Consider the following 15,057-nt stretch of genomic DNA (forward strand, 5'->3'; position numbering starts at 1 on the left):
AGGAATCGCCACACTGTTTTCCATAGTGGCTGCACCAAACTGCATTCCCACCAGCAGTGTAGGAGGGTTCCCCTTTCTCCACAGCCTCTCCAGCATTTGTCATTTTTGGATTTTTGAATGACGGCCATTCTGACTGGTGTGAGGTGATACCTCATTGTAGTTTTGATTTGCATTTCTCTGATAATTAGTGATATTGAACATTTTTTCATGTGCTTTTTGATCATTTGTATGTCTTCCTTGGAGAATTGCTTGTTTAGGTCTTCTGCCCATTTTTGGATTGGGTTGTTTATTTTTTTCTTATTGAGTTGTATGAGCTGCTTATATATTTTGGAGATCAAGCCTTTGTCGGTTTCACTTGCAAAAATTTTCTCCCATTCCGTAGGTTTTCTTCTTCTTTTATTTCTGGTTTCCTTTGCTCTGCAGAAGCTTGTAAGTTTCATTAGGTCCCATTTGTTTATTCTTGCTTTTATTTCTTCTAGGAGAAAATTTTTGAAATGTATGTCAGATAATGTTTTGCCTATGTTTTCCTCTAGAGGTTTATTGTATCTTGTCTTATGTTTAAGTCTTTAATCCATTTTGAGTTGATTTTTGTATATGGTGTAAGGGTGTGTTCTAGCTTCATTGTTTTACATGCTGCTGTCCAGTTTTCCCAACACCATTTACTGAAGAGACTGTCTTTATTCCATTGTATATTCTTGCATCCTTTGTCGAAGATGAGTTGACCAAAAGTTTGTGAGTTCATTTCTGGGCTCTCTATTCTGTTCCATTGGTCTATATGTCTGTTTTGGTACCAATACCATGCTGTCTTGATGACTGTACCTCTATAGTATTGTCTGAAGTCTGGGAGAGTTATTCCTCCAGTCTCTTTCTTTCTCTTCAGTAATGCTTTAGCAATTCTAGGTCTTTGATGGTTCCATATAAATTTTATTATGATTTGTTCTAGTTCTGTGAAATATGTCCTGGGTAATTGGATAGGGATTGCATTAAATCTGTAGATTGCCTTGGGCAGTGTGACCATTTTAACAATATTGATTCTTCCAATCCAAGAGCATGGAATATCTTTCCATTTTTTAAAGTCTTCTTTAATTTCCTTCATCAATGGTTTATAGTTTTCTGTGTATAATTCTTTGGCCTCCTTGGTTAGATTTATTCCCAGATATTTTATTACTTTGGGTGCTATTTTAAAGGGGATTGTTTCTTTACTTTCTTTTTCTGTTGATTTATCGTTAGTGTAAAGAAAGGCAACTGATTTTTGAACATTAATTTTGTAACCTGCTACCTTGCTGAATTCTTCGATCAGCTCTAGTAGCTTTTTTGTGGACCTTTTAGGGTTTTCTATATATAGTAACATGTCGTCAGCATATAATGACACTTTTACCTCTTCTTTTCAAATTTGGATCCCTTTTATTTCTTTCTCTTGCCTGATTGCTGTGGCTAGGACTTCCAGGACTATGTTAAATAGGAGTGGTGAGAGTGGGCATCCTTGTCTTGTCCCAGGTTTTACTGGGAAGCTTTTGAGTTTTTCACCATTGAGAACTATGCTGGCTATAGGTTTGTCATATATAGCTTTTATTATGTTGAGATATGTTCCCTCTATACCCACTTTGGTGAGAGTTTTTATCATAAATGGGTGTTGAATTTTATCAAATGCTTTTTCTGCATCGATTGAGATGATCATGTGGTTTTTGTCCTTTCTCTTGTTGATGTGATGTATTACATTGATTGATTTGCGTATGTTGAACCAGCCTTGTGTCCCTGGGATGAACCCCACTTGGTCATGATGTATAATCTTTTTTACGTGTTGTTGGATTCTATTTGCTAAAATTTTGGTGAGGATTTTGGCGTCTATGTTCATCAGTGATATTGGCCTATAATTCTCTTTTTTTGTAGTGTCTTTGCCTGGTTTTGGTCTCAGGGTGATGGTGGCTTCATACAATGAGTTTGGGAGTAATCCCTCCTTTTCAATCGTCTGGAAGAGTTTGAGAAGGACTGGTATGAGTTCTTCTTTGTATGTTTGGTAGAATTCCCCGGTGAAGCCGTCCGGTCCTGGACTTTTATTTGTAGGGAGGTTTTTAATTGCTATTTCTATTTCCTTTCTAGTGATCGGGTTGTTCCAGTGTTCAGTTTCTTCTTGATTCAGTTTTGGTGGACAGTATGTTTCCAGAAACTTGTCCATCTCCTCTAGGTTATCCAGTTTGGTTCCATAGAGTTTTTCATAATATTCTCGTATGATATTCTGTATTTCTATTTTGTTTGTTGTAATTTCTCCATTTTCCTTTCTTATTTTGCTAATTTGTGCTCTCGCTTTTTTCTTCTTTGTGAGTTTGGCCAGAGGTTTGTCGATTTTACTTACTTTTTCAAAAAACCAGCTTTTGGTTTGGTTGATTTTTTCTATGGTCTTCTTAATCTCTATTGTATTTAATTCCTCTCTGATCTTTATTATTTCCTTCCTTCTGCTGCTTTTTGGGGCTTTTTGTTCTTCTTTTTCTAATTGATTTAGGTGGTGGGTTAACTTGTTTATTTGAGATTGTTCTTCTTTTTTGAGAAAGGCCTGTATCGCTATAAACTTCCCTCTTAGCACTGCCTTTGCTGTGTCCCATAGGTTTTGAGTGGTTGTGCTTTCATTATCATTTGTCTCAAGGTATTTTTTAATTTCAGCTTTGATTTCCTCATTGATCCATTGTTTTTTCAATAACATATTGTTTAATCTCCATGCTTTTCTTTTTTTCTCCTTTGTTTCTCTGTTGTTGATTTTCAGTTTCATAGCATTGTGGTCAGTAAAGATGCTTGAGATAATTTCTATCTTCTTAAATTTGTTGAGGTTTCTTTTGTGTCCAAGTACATGATCGATCCTGGAAAATGTTCCATTTGCACTTGAAAAGAATGTATATTGTATTTTTGGGGGGTATAAATCTCTGAAAATATCCACCAAATCTAGTTTTTCTATTGTAGTATTTAATTTCTCTGTTGCCTTGTTTATTTTCTGTCTGGAAGATCTGTCTAGTGATGTTAATGCAGTGTTAAAATCTCCAACTATGATTGTATTCCCATCAATATCCCCCTTTATCTCTGTTAGTAATTCTTGTATGTACTTAGGTGCTCCTATATTGGGTGCATATATATTAACGAGTGTAGTATCTTCATCTTGTATCACTCCTTTAATCATTATAAAATGTCCTTCTTTATCTTTCTTTATGGCCTTTGTTTTAAAGTCTATTTTGTCTGAAATCAGTACTGCAACACCTGCTTTTTTAGCTTTTCCATTTGCATGGAATATCCTTTTCCATCCTTTCACTCTCAATCTATATGTGTCCTTCTCCCTAAAGTGGGTCTCTTGTATGCAGCATATTGAAGGTTCTTGCTTTATTATCCAGTCTGCCACCCTATGTCTTTTGACTGGAGCATTTAGTCCACTAACATTTACAGTAATTAATGATAGATGTGTGTTTATTGCCATTTTGAACTTATCTTTGCAGTTGAATTGGTATATCCTCTTTGTTCCTTTCTTCTTCCTTTTGTGGTTTGGTAATTTTCCTTTGTATTATCATGGATTTTATTTAATTTTTGTGACTCCCTTGTAAATTTTTGACTTGTGGTTACCCTTTTTTGTAAATCTATTAACCTATACCCGTTTTTAATAAACTGATAATAACATGATCTCAAACCCATCCTACTGTTAAAAAAATTTAAAAAAGAAAGAAAGAAATTCTATATTTCCCTGCCTCCCTCTCCCACTCTCAGTGATTTGTATGTCTTCTTTTATAATTTTGTGTTTTCTTTATTTGTAATTCATGAGTTATCACCTTTCCAGTTGTGAGTCTCTCATTTCTGTAGCATCCTGCTGCTTTTCTATTTAGAATAGCCCTTTCAATATTTCTTTTAGCATGGGTTTAGTGTTGCTAAACTCCTGCAGCTTTTTTTTTGTCTGTGAAACTCTTTATTTCTCCTTCTATACTAAAGGATAGCCTTGCTGGATAAAGTATCCTAGGCTGCATCTTTTTTTCATTCAGGGCTTTGAATATATCTTGCCACTCCCTTCTGGCCTGTAGTGTTTGTGTAGAGAAATCAGCTGAGAGCCTTATGGGGGTTCCCTTGTAGTTCACTCTTTGCTTTTCTCTTGCTGCCTTTAGAATCATTTCTTTATCCTTGACTCTGGCCATCTTGATTATGATATGTCTTGGTGTGGGTCTATTTGGGTTCTTCCTGTTTGGGACCCTCTGAGCTTCCTGTACTTGTATATCTGATTCCTTCTTTAAGTTTGGGAAGTTTCCAGTCATGATTTCTTCAAAAACCTTTTCAAATCCCTTTGATCCTTCTTCCCCTTCTGGGACCCCTATTATGCGAAGATTGGGATGCTTCATATTATCCCATAGGTCCCTTATGCTATTATCATTATTTTTTATTTGCTTATCTTGTAGTTCTTCTGAATGGGTGCTTTCTGTTGCCCTGTCTTCTAGATCACTAATTCGTTCCTCTGCATTAACTAGTCGGCTTTGCACAGCTGTTAGATCATTCCTCATCTCTGTCATTGAGTTTTCCCATTTTGCTTGGCTCTTCTTTATAGCTTCAATTTCAGTTTTGACATATTTTATTTCTCTAAGCATTATCTCTTTTAATTCCTTCAGCAATTTGATCACTCCTTTTTTGAAATCTTGATCTAGTAGGCTATCGATGTCTATTTCATTGAGCTTTCTTTCAGGGGATTCCTCTTGTTCTTTTAATTGGGAAAGGTTTCTCTGCTTCTTCATCTTGCTCATACCTCTCTGGCACTGTGGTTTATGGAGTATCAGTTGTCTATTTTGGATCTTAAGGATTTTATCTATCTAATGCCTATTTAGGAATAGAACTTAGGGAAAAAAAAGAAAAAAGAAAAAAGAGAAAAGAATAAGAGAGAGAGAGAAAGATTTTTAAAAGAAGGGAGAAAGAGGGTTTGAAAACAATGTATAATGAATAATAGAAGAGCGGGTTGAAGCAGAGTATTAATCGGGTGGAGACGTCCTTTTAAAACCTTTAAAAAAAAGGGGGGGTGGAGAGATGAATATATGTGTTTGAAGCCTGTGTCTAATCAATAACAGGACATCAAAACCCAAGAGAAATAGAAATGAATTAAGAAGTAAAAATTAAAAGAGTAATTGAAAATAGAACAGGTAAAAACAGATTAAAACAAAACAAAACAAAAACAAAAATAGAAAACAAAAAAACAAAACAAAGCAAAACAAAAACCAAAAAAAAAAGGGGGGGGGTTGTCGGTGTTCTCCTGGAGTGTGTGTGCTTTTAATGTGATGTCTTCTGTCTTCGTCCTGTTTTGGAAGCTCAGCTTGTTTTCATAGGCCCTCCATTGGCGCCCTCTTCTGTGCTGCTCCCAGCACCTGTCGGCAAGCAGATCGCGCCTCCTAACACGGGGTCAGATGCAGCTCTCCTCTGCTGCGGGCGGGCGGGTCACTGCCCCCGGGATGCCGCAGTCAGATGTTGCAGACTGGCCAGGCAGGAGGGCGGGTCGTGCCCCTTCCCAGCACCTCGGTCAGGGGTTGTGTTCCTGCCCAACAGGCGGGGTCCGCTCTCCCCCTGCCTGCGCCGCCGGTAGCTCCGCTGCTCTGTGTGGCTGCGCGCTCTGCACCGGCGCTCCGCCCTGGTCGCGCTCCGCGGGTGGGCTCGGGGAAAACCTAGGGGCGGGCTCGTCCCTGCTCCGAGCCAAGACCCAGCTGCTTGTTTGTCTTTGTGGAGCAAGTTCTCTGGGGGACCAGGATGGAAGGATCCTATCTGCCCAGGGCTGTAGGCCCGTCTCAGTCTGGCCCTTGAGGCTGCTAAGCCCTTCGGTGCGGACGCAGGTTTCGCCTCTGCCCCCGCCTGGGTGCTCAGCGCCGGAGAATATGGCGGCTCTGCCTGGGCCCCTCCCCTCTTCCCCTGAAAAGTTTCCGTGGGTTTTCAGAGATGGGGGTATGCACCCTTCCCCCAAGAGCACATCAACCTTGCTGTTTTATGGAGGGCCCAGGTTGTTCTGTCCTGTACACCCACAGCCCCGGCGCCCAGCCCCTTGCAGTCCTCTGGAGCTGCCTCCGTGCAGCCGCCCCCGTCCTCCGCCCGGCTTGTGCAGCCTGGACCTGCCCACCGCTGCCGGCCAGCGTCTCAGGCTCGGTGTCGGGGGGACGCTCTGTGCCCGTTTAACTTAGTTCTGTCAGACAAGGGCTGCTCTGTACAGATCCGAGCCTTGGAGGCTCCCCCTCCGTCCCGCTGGCCTCTCAATTGGAGAGGGGAGACCCAGCGAGTGAGTGCCAGTCCTCCTTTGCCGCTCCCTCCCCGCGGGACCCGTTCCGCGCTGCTTTGCCTTTTGTTCTTTCTTTTTTCCTTTACTCCTACCAGATTTTTGGCGTCTTTATCTTTTGAAGAGGGCGATGATCTGTTGGAGTTCCGCAGGTGCTCTGGTTGGCTGAGTGGGTCTGTAGATGTGGGTCTTGGTGTATTTGTGGGAGAGGGTGACTTACAAGCGTCCTTCTACTCCGCCATCTTGCCCGGAAGTCCCTTAATTACTTTTAAACAACCCTTTCGGTGTATTTAGTTTGATACATTAACAACATGGCCTTTTGATGTCCAGAGGAGCTAAGACTATCATTTTCAAATAATTTCGAGTGAGAGTGTTGTACTTGAAAGCTAATTTGCATCAATCTTTGAAGACTTATGTTTCAGGAGCTTTGACTAAAGAACACCTGTCTTTATTCAATAAGGACAAATAAATGCTCAAGCAACATGTAAGAGTTTGAGCAAACTGCCCCCGCCCCGTAGTGCTGGGTGGCTGCAGCTGTAACTGGAGTCCGCGCTTACCTCTGCCAGTACGCTTGTGCTGATCTGCTCAAAGGGGTTTGTCCAACAGTTTGTCTATAGTCTGTTGGACGAAGGCATAAAACATTGATTTAAGATTGCTGGAATGCAATGTATTCTTATTAATATTAACTAAGCACATATTGAGTGCTTACTGTATGTTGGGAATTGTCCGTCAGCCTCACATGAATATTATTTCTCTTAAAACATCACATATTTCCTTGTTATTCGCACTTTACAGATAAGGAGACTGAGGATTAGGTCTTTTCTCTTTTGGGTGGAGCTCATTATCAATGACGGGAAGTTGTAAGGAAAAAGATATTGATTCATCCTGAGAAAATATTTTTCTGAGAGTCAGCAATGAAGAGGGTGAACACTGAAGAGGGTGATCATTGTTTGAGTGAGACGAGCCCCGGGTTGTACGGAGTCAGCATCCGTGTCCTGGACACGGCACGTGTAGAGCTGCGTGGTTTGTTAGGCGGCGAGGCCGTGCAGGGAACGCGGATGCCGGCCTGTTGGGCTGTGCTCAGGCCCGGTGGGGCTTTCTCCTAAGGGCATTGGAACATCATTGACAGATTTTAAGTAGGGGAGAGGGGTGCTCTCTTAGATCACTTTTGTATTGTAGAATGCTTAGAAACATTTAGAAGGCTCGGCAGGAGGTGATGTGATGAGTCAGAGAAGGGTGGCTGCGAGGTGTAGCAGTGTTCAATTTTCAAGTGGTTTTCAGTCCCAGGTTTGTGGCTCAGTAGCCGTGTCACTTTGGATGATGCACTCAAGGAAGTGAAACAAATTATCTAATCAATTAAAGCAGTGACGAACCGACTTCCCAGGACTGCTGTGGAGATCCAGTGAGATTACGTCTGTACAGTGTGCAGCGTGGTCCCCAGCGCAGAGTCAGTGCTGAGTGAGTGCCAGTGAGTACCTGGTAGGACAGGTGTGGGTGGTGGGAGTCAGTGACTGAGGAAATCTGGGCCCTGAACGAGGGGTCCAGTCACATCTGTGAGTGATGGGCCTGAGCTGGGAGAGGGAGGGAGATCTTGCCCCCCGACCAGGGGTCCTGGGCAGGACGGCTATGGGAGGAGCACCGTGAAGTCAGGTCTTTGCAGGTTGATTTGGAGGTGCCCTTGAGACATCTAACTGCAGTGTCAAGAGCTCAAAGAGGAGGTCTGGGCCCGGGTTGAGCAATTTCCTATAATCTCAACCCCTGAGGACGCCGAGGTATTGATCACTGAACGTGAAGACATACTTTACAGGACAAGTGAATAGTAGTATCATCTCTGTCATCAAAGCTCACGTCTCTTTATTCATCACTCACTTTGCTAATTGGGTACTTACAGAGCTCACTTCACCGTCCTCCCGTGGGCTCAGGCTCCATAGTGAAGAGCTGGTGAGCCTCCCTCTTTTCCAGAAGAAGACACATTTAGCTGGTAGACTTCTGTACCTCGCCAGACTTAGAATTTTACTTTGTTGTCTTAATTCTATTTTCTGTTGGCCATCTCCTGACAGGAGAGACGTTTTACCTCATGATCATGTTTTAATTAGTTGTCACTGAGAATTGCTGATCTGATCCATAGTGTATGTATTATATTAATTTTGTACAGTATTTATCATTTTTCTATCTTTGCCCTTTAATTTTGCATGACCCCTCAAGTCTCTATCCTATTTGGGGCTTTATTTTTTTAATTAAAATAATGTCTATTAGCAGTTAAGAAAACAAAAACAAAGAAAAATGCACATGATACCTAAAATTAGTAAATATCTAGTGTGTTTTCTGTCTCGGCAATGGAGTGTTCTAGAATCTCGTGAAAACCTTCATGACACTAGTTCCTTAAAATGCTTATTAAGAAATAAATCCTTCCTTCCTCATCTTTCAAGCTGCACAGCTAATTGTCAAGAAAGTGGGGGGAAATCCTCAGCAGCCAAGACAAACGAGAAAGCAGGGATTCTGGGAGAGAAGCGAGCCTTAGAAGCCCTGGGGTGCTGGTTGGCTACTGAGCTGGGTTTCAGTTGCCTTGACAGGAGGGCAGGAGTTGAGCACCAGGCCGCTCACACTGGGAGTTGTATGGCTGATCATATGTAAGGCCTAGACCATCCCAAGAAGCACGGTTTACTAAAGGGTGAACTAGGAAAAAAGATCCTCAAGGCAAGAAAGTAATGAAAGTCAATTTTTTTGGAAGAGGGGAAAAATAACAAATCCAAAGTAAGGATATAGTTTAAAGCTATTCTGGCATGAGAGTGACCACAAACTCCTGGCAGAAAAGCACAGCTCGTCCTGGAATGAGAAGCTGTGGTTTGAAAGAATCAGTAAACAGCCATTCCGAAAAAGGCCTCCAGAGTGCTGTGGATCAAGATACTGGACCACAAACACCTGTCCTTCATGGGTCATTCAAATAACAAGAAAGGTTTTAAAGGAAAGAAGCCACAATCATATTTCTATCTATTGACATTACTATATGCTAGGAATTCAGAGGTGACTATGGAGTTGTCTCCTCTTTCATGGACCTTACTTTCTGTTTGGGGAGACAAACTGACATAGTCGGGGAGCTTGGTGGAGGGAGGTGTTAGTCTGTTGCAGTTAGCCAGGAAAGGAGATTAAGAAAGCAGTGAAGGGTGGGTGAACTTTTTAGCTGAGGACAGAGAGTTTTGTTCAGTTGGCTTTTAATTGCAGGCTCAATGAGCTGTCACCGGAGGGAATTGATCATACGGAGGATGGGCTTAGCTCAGGCCTCTTTAGAATGGGCAAGTGAACCTGGAGAAAGAGTCAAATCTGTGCAGACACTGAAGTTCACTTGGACGTGCTGTATCCCTGAGCCACAGATCGGACAAATAGGCAGCACTTCTTGAGGACAGAGGAGTGGTTTTTAAGGTTCTCCAAGAATGAACCGAGATGGCCAGTTGTCAAACTGTGACTTTGCTCTTTGGACGGTGTACCCACCAAGGGTATTGGCATTTTATGGGTTTCCATTTCTCGTTAATACATGTTAGGTGATGAGGACGTGGGCACAAGTGTTTGACACCTTGTCGAGGTGACTTTGGGTTCCTGCCTAGAAGCACGGGCACAGTTGCGGCTGCATCATACATCTTGCAGCCCATCCCTTTCCCCGGCTCCGTGATCACTGCAGAGTCGTCCCTTGTTAACCTGTCCATCTCCTCTGTGACATCATAACCCATGAAAAGACCGGAGCGTTATTAACTTGGCTTTCTTAAAGTCAAAGGAACAGATCTAACATGGAGTCAGAATTTTTTCTTTCCTATTTCAGTAGTGCCATGGAGAAGGAAGTTTGGGCAGCTTTTTGTAGGGTCCTGGAGGCTTTTTCTCTCACCCTCTGGGCGCCTGTATTGAAAACCCTTCATAGCTGTCTGGCCTGCTGGAAAACCACTCCGCCTATTTTGCCCTGAAGTTGTGTTCTGTTTATAACTCATCTCTACTCCTTGGAAAACAAATCAATAAAAACTCAGTTGGTTTTCCACCAGCCATGAGCAGGGGTGAGGGATAGCATGTTATTATTTTATAAAATAATAATAATAATTAATAATAATAATTATTATTATTAATAATTAATAATTAATATTATTATTATGTTATAATTATTATTATTATTATTAATAAAAGAGGTTTTAAAACAGCACTGGGCACAATGGAGAGAGTCAATAAATGCTTCCTGGCTTAAATTAAAAGTGATGGCTCAGTGATTCCATGGCTGCTGTATTTGCTGTGCTAGTTACTCCTTTGCTCCAACACTTTTTTTTTAAACTGAAAAAGAAATAAATTCATATGGTTAAAAAAATTCAAACAGCACAAAAGTATACAAGTGAAAGAAGTTTTCCCTCATCCTCTGTACTTCCAGCCCTCCCTGGAGATGTCACTCTTTACTATCCTTTGTGTGCTTTTTCAGATATGCTATGCACATTCCCACCTATGTATGTAAATTCCTTTAAAGTTCTAGTTATTTCTAACTTTAAGGGATTTAAATCCTCAAGTGGCTTCTGCCCCAGTAATAGAAAAGAACAATCTGACTCCATATTAGATCTGTTCCTTTGACTTTAACCCTGTGCTCTGTCTCCTAGGCTTCATCTTGCTTGTAAAACAATGTTGCCTAGAGCCTGAAATATACAGAAGAACCTATTCTGAAGGCTCTGACCTTTAAGGATATTTAACACTTTTTCATTCATAAAAAGAAAACAAGTTGCAGAATAGAAAATAAAGTTTGTTTTGTTGGAGGTTTACAGAGATTTGACCCAGGCAGATAGCTGTAAGAACAAAGGATTCTAACAACAAGGAATTCCTACACCAAGAAGTTTGCAATAACCAAGCATGTAGGAAATGAGGCTGAATTCTGAGTTGGGGAGATGGTTTTCCAGGACATTAGTATGCCATCTAGCTGTACAGAAACTTGCTATTCCATGCCCCAACACCAGGTCTCCCAACTTATTGGCCTGTCCTTCACTGAGGAGAATGAATTTGGACTCGGTAACACTCCTATCTACCTAGCAAGCTAGGCACTGGAACTGAGGACAGCTCTCCCACACCCAGGAACCTACTGTGAGCCCTTAATGGTTCCACTAGGGTTAGATGTGTTTTACCCAGGAGGGATGGGGACTACGCACCAACACTCAGGCAGTCTGCTCTGTCTGGGGCTCTGATCTTGTACCTCCCGCTCCCCGCAAGGCCAACACCTGGGACAGTGGAGCTAAGGCAGAGATGGTGCCTGCCTGTTTCTCAGCCTGTAAAAGGGGAATATGTACTCTTCCCAAGGTAGTTCTGAGCGACACCTGCGGATGCTTGGTTCCCAGAGCAACAGGAAACCCAGCTCCGCGTGGGGACAATGGGTGTGATCCCCGTAGGGGTTCTGCAGAGACATCGGCTGGAGGGCTCGACCAGGGAGGTACAACTTGAGCTGCGAGGCTTGAAGGGTTAGAGAAGGGTACAGAGGCAGGACTGCTGCCTCCTTTGGGTTGAGCCCAGAGGTAAAGCTTTTTCTCTTCATCTCCGCTACTCCCATCCCCTCTCCATATCCTTCCCTTCTCTCTGCTCCTCCTGTCCATCTGTCTCCCTCCACTTTTCCACTCCTCTCCTCGTCCTACCATCTTCTAGCTCCCTTGGTGCCCCAGCTTCTCTCACACAACCCAGAGCAGATCGCTGGCCCTCCTGCGCATGCGCAGTCGGTGCCAGTTGGACCGCGGGTTGGAAGCTCCAGCTCCGAGCCGGGGATCGGCCCCAAAGGCTGCTCAGCTCTGTCGCCCGGTAGGCCTTCGGCTCCTACCCGGGACCGGGGCCTCTGGCTGTGGAAGTGAAAGGTGGGGGTTCCCAGGAAAGGTGTCAGGCGACTGCGGGAAGACGGTCCGCGTGTCACAATCCGCGAGGGTGCGATCTGCATGTGTTCAGCTGAATTCCTCGGGTCAGGCCCCTCTGCCCGCGCCACCTGCCCCGGCGCCCCGGCCACAGCTGTCCAGGGTCAGGTGTGCACCTGCCGCCTCTCGCCCAGCCGGGCTCCCCTCAGTCCGCGGCTGGCGTCCCCTTCCCCTCTCCCGCCCGCGAGTCCTCTCCTCCCGGGCTTCCTCTCCTCGGTCTTCTACCCGTACCCGCCCCTGGGAGGGCTGTGTCCTCGGTGGGCGGGGTCTGTGGACCCAGACGGGGGCGGGCGGCTGGGGCTGGGGCTGGCCTCCGAGCTGGGCTGCAGCCCGGGTCCACCCCCCTTCCCTGCCCCGCGACCCCAGGGCTGCCCTCTCCCTTTCCCGCTCCCTGAGGACCAGCTCGGCGGCGTGGGCGCAGCTCCCTGGACTGAGAGCCCCCGGTTGTAAAGTGCAGCTTCTCCTGGTGGAGTCGGGAAAAGGGAGCGCCAGTGCTGAGCGAGCTTCTGTCTCCTCCCTCAGTGTTTCTACCCCAGGTAAGTACCTAGAACACTTTCAGGCGTTATGATGGCGGTGCTTGTTGATGTCACGTGTTTTTATAGTGCGAGGGATTATAGTGTTGAAAGCAGGGCTTGGTTCAGTTAAAAATGAGCTGAAGGCATAAGGCTGTGACATCCTGCTTCCTTCCCTTTCCCAGGGTGAAACATGTGACAGTCGATTTTAAAAAGATAATTACAGTCCCTAAGTAGCCCAGTCCATCTAGTGTGTGTTAACAGGAACAGCACCACCAGAGGCATTGGAGACCCAGGGACATTGCAGTCCTAAAGAGCTCCTGGCATGGATGCTCCTAGAGAATGTCATTCTAAGTGAAGTAAGCCAGAAAGAGAAAGAAAAATACCATATGAGATCGCTCATATGTGGAATCTAAAGACTCATGGACAGAGAATACAGACTTGTGGTTACCAGGGGGGTAGAGGGTGGGAAGGGATAGACTGGGATTTCAAAATTGTAGAATAGATAAACAAGATTACACTGTATAGCACAGGGAAATATACACAAAATGTTATGATAAATCACAGAGAAAAAAGTGTGACAATGAGTGTGTATATGTCCATGAATGACTGAAAAATTGTGCTGAACACTGGAATTTGACACAACATTGTAAAATGATTATAAATCAATAAAAAATGTTAAAAAAAAAAAAGAGCTCCTGGCACATTTTGGTTTGTTTTGGTTTTTTGTTTTCTTAAATTGTGGGGCAGACTTGTTGTATACAGAGAAAAACAATTGTCAAGAAAAATTTTTTCATAAAACAGCTTTATTGTGATATTGTTCACACACCATGAAGTCCATCCATTTAGATGGTACAATTCAGCAGTTTTTAGCATATTCACAGTTGTGCAACCATTATTATTCCAGAACGTTTTCATCACTTCAGAAAGACCCATGGAAATGAATGACCTATCCACCCCTCCCCAGTGGTGGTTCTAAAGAAGTTTCTTAGCTGTTCCTGACCATACATTAACTTGTTACATTCCATGAAAAATCTGGTAGGAATTCTAATCAGAATTGCATTGAATCTGTCTATCAAAACAGGAAGAATTAACGTCTTTATGGCATAAACTTCTTCTGCCCATGAATTTATTTGGGACCCTATCTTTTCATCTGTCCAGAGCCTGGCCCATGGGAAGTCCTCGCTAATTGTTGGGCTTGTGAATGATGAGATTCTATACATCGTTAGTTGCAACTGTAGCCTTTCACAGAAGAGAAAAGTAACCTCAGTGAAGCCAAGTGACTCTCTGATGGTCAGAAAGAGTGACAGCCAGTGCTGGAGTGATCCAGTGGACTTGGTGCTTGCAAACAGAATTCTCCACCACCTATAGCTAAGGGGATAAGAGTGATTTTTTTTTTCTTAATGGCGTTGCTTTTATTTTTACTTATTTTTTAAATTATTTTTTATTGAAGGGTAGTCAATTTACAGTGTTAGATTCAGATGTACAGCAGAGATTCAGTTATAAACATGCATATGTATATACATATGTTTTAAATTGTTTTTAGTACAACTCATTATAAGAAATTGAATATAGTTCCCTGTGCTATATAGTAGGTCCTTGTCATTTATTTTATATTTATTAATGTGTATCTGTTTATCCTCCCTTTCCTGCCTGCTAACCACAGTTTGCTTTCTATGCCCATGAGTCCATTTCTAGGAGCACAGTTTTTCCTAGTAATATATGCTGGTTGGCTGCTTTCAGTTTCAGTAATTCCACCTTATCTTTGGGCGCTTTCCTTCTGGTGGGCCTTTATGTGGTATTCACGCGTGGTAATAGAGATCTGTATTTGAGAGAAGTCCAGGTCTCCTGTAGTAGCTGGTACAGAGCGCCCCAGAGCTGATGCTTGAACTGGGAAAAAACCACAGTAAATGTTGGAATTTCCACTATGGTTGAGACTTCCAGGTTTCTATAACCTGTTTAGCCCACCTTAATTTTGGCTACACCCACACTGGGTAATTTGGTGGAACTTCATGTTATGGTGATGTACAGACAGGGCTTTGTATGCTTCTTCTCTTTAGTTTTTCTAACACTTATTCTCCTGGGCCTCCCAGATCCTCCCCCAGCATTGCCCAGGGCTGGCTTGGTGCTGCGCTGAGGCAATATTTCTTAATAAGGCCCTTTCCTCGTCTCTTCTCAGCCCCTGTTTCCTTCTCTGCACAATGAGGGCTTAGACTAGATAAGTGCTTTTCAGTTTCTTTTAAAGCCATGTTTCCTTTGAGAAACAGAATATGCAGATCTCTCCTCCCATCACAACCCTTTAGATTTTGATACGTCCTCCAGGGAGTGACATAGCTCTTTGTGGAAAATTGATGTGATTGTGATTCCAGGTGGCACA

The 15,057-nt window shown here is 43.2% G+C and overlaps 1 long non-coding RNA gene across 1 annotated transcript in view; it reads left to right on the top strand.

Annotated features, from left to right (window-relative positions):
• Positions 1–12,550: 12,550 nt before the first annotated feature.
• Positions 12,551–15,057, top strand: part of LOC140698908 (uncharacterized) — a 33,330-nt gene continuing 30,823 nt past the window's right edge. Inside the window, exon 1 of the long non-coding RNA XR_012076914.1 lies at positions 12,551–12,704. This is a non-coding gene — a long non-coding RNA (uncharacterized lncRNA). The remainder of the gene's footprint in view (positions 12,705–15,057) is intronic.

Source organism: Vicugna pacos, chromosome 10, assembly GCF_048564905.1.
Source record: "Vicugna pacos chromosome 10, VicPac4, whole genome shotgun sequence".
NCBI classification, from domain to species: domain Eukaryota; kingdom Metazoa; phylum Chordata; class Mammalia; order Artiodactyla; family Camelidae; genus Vicugna; species Vicugna pacos.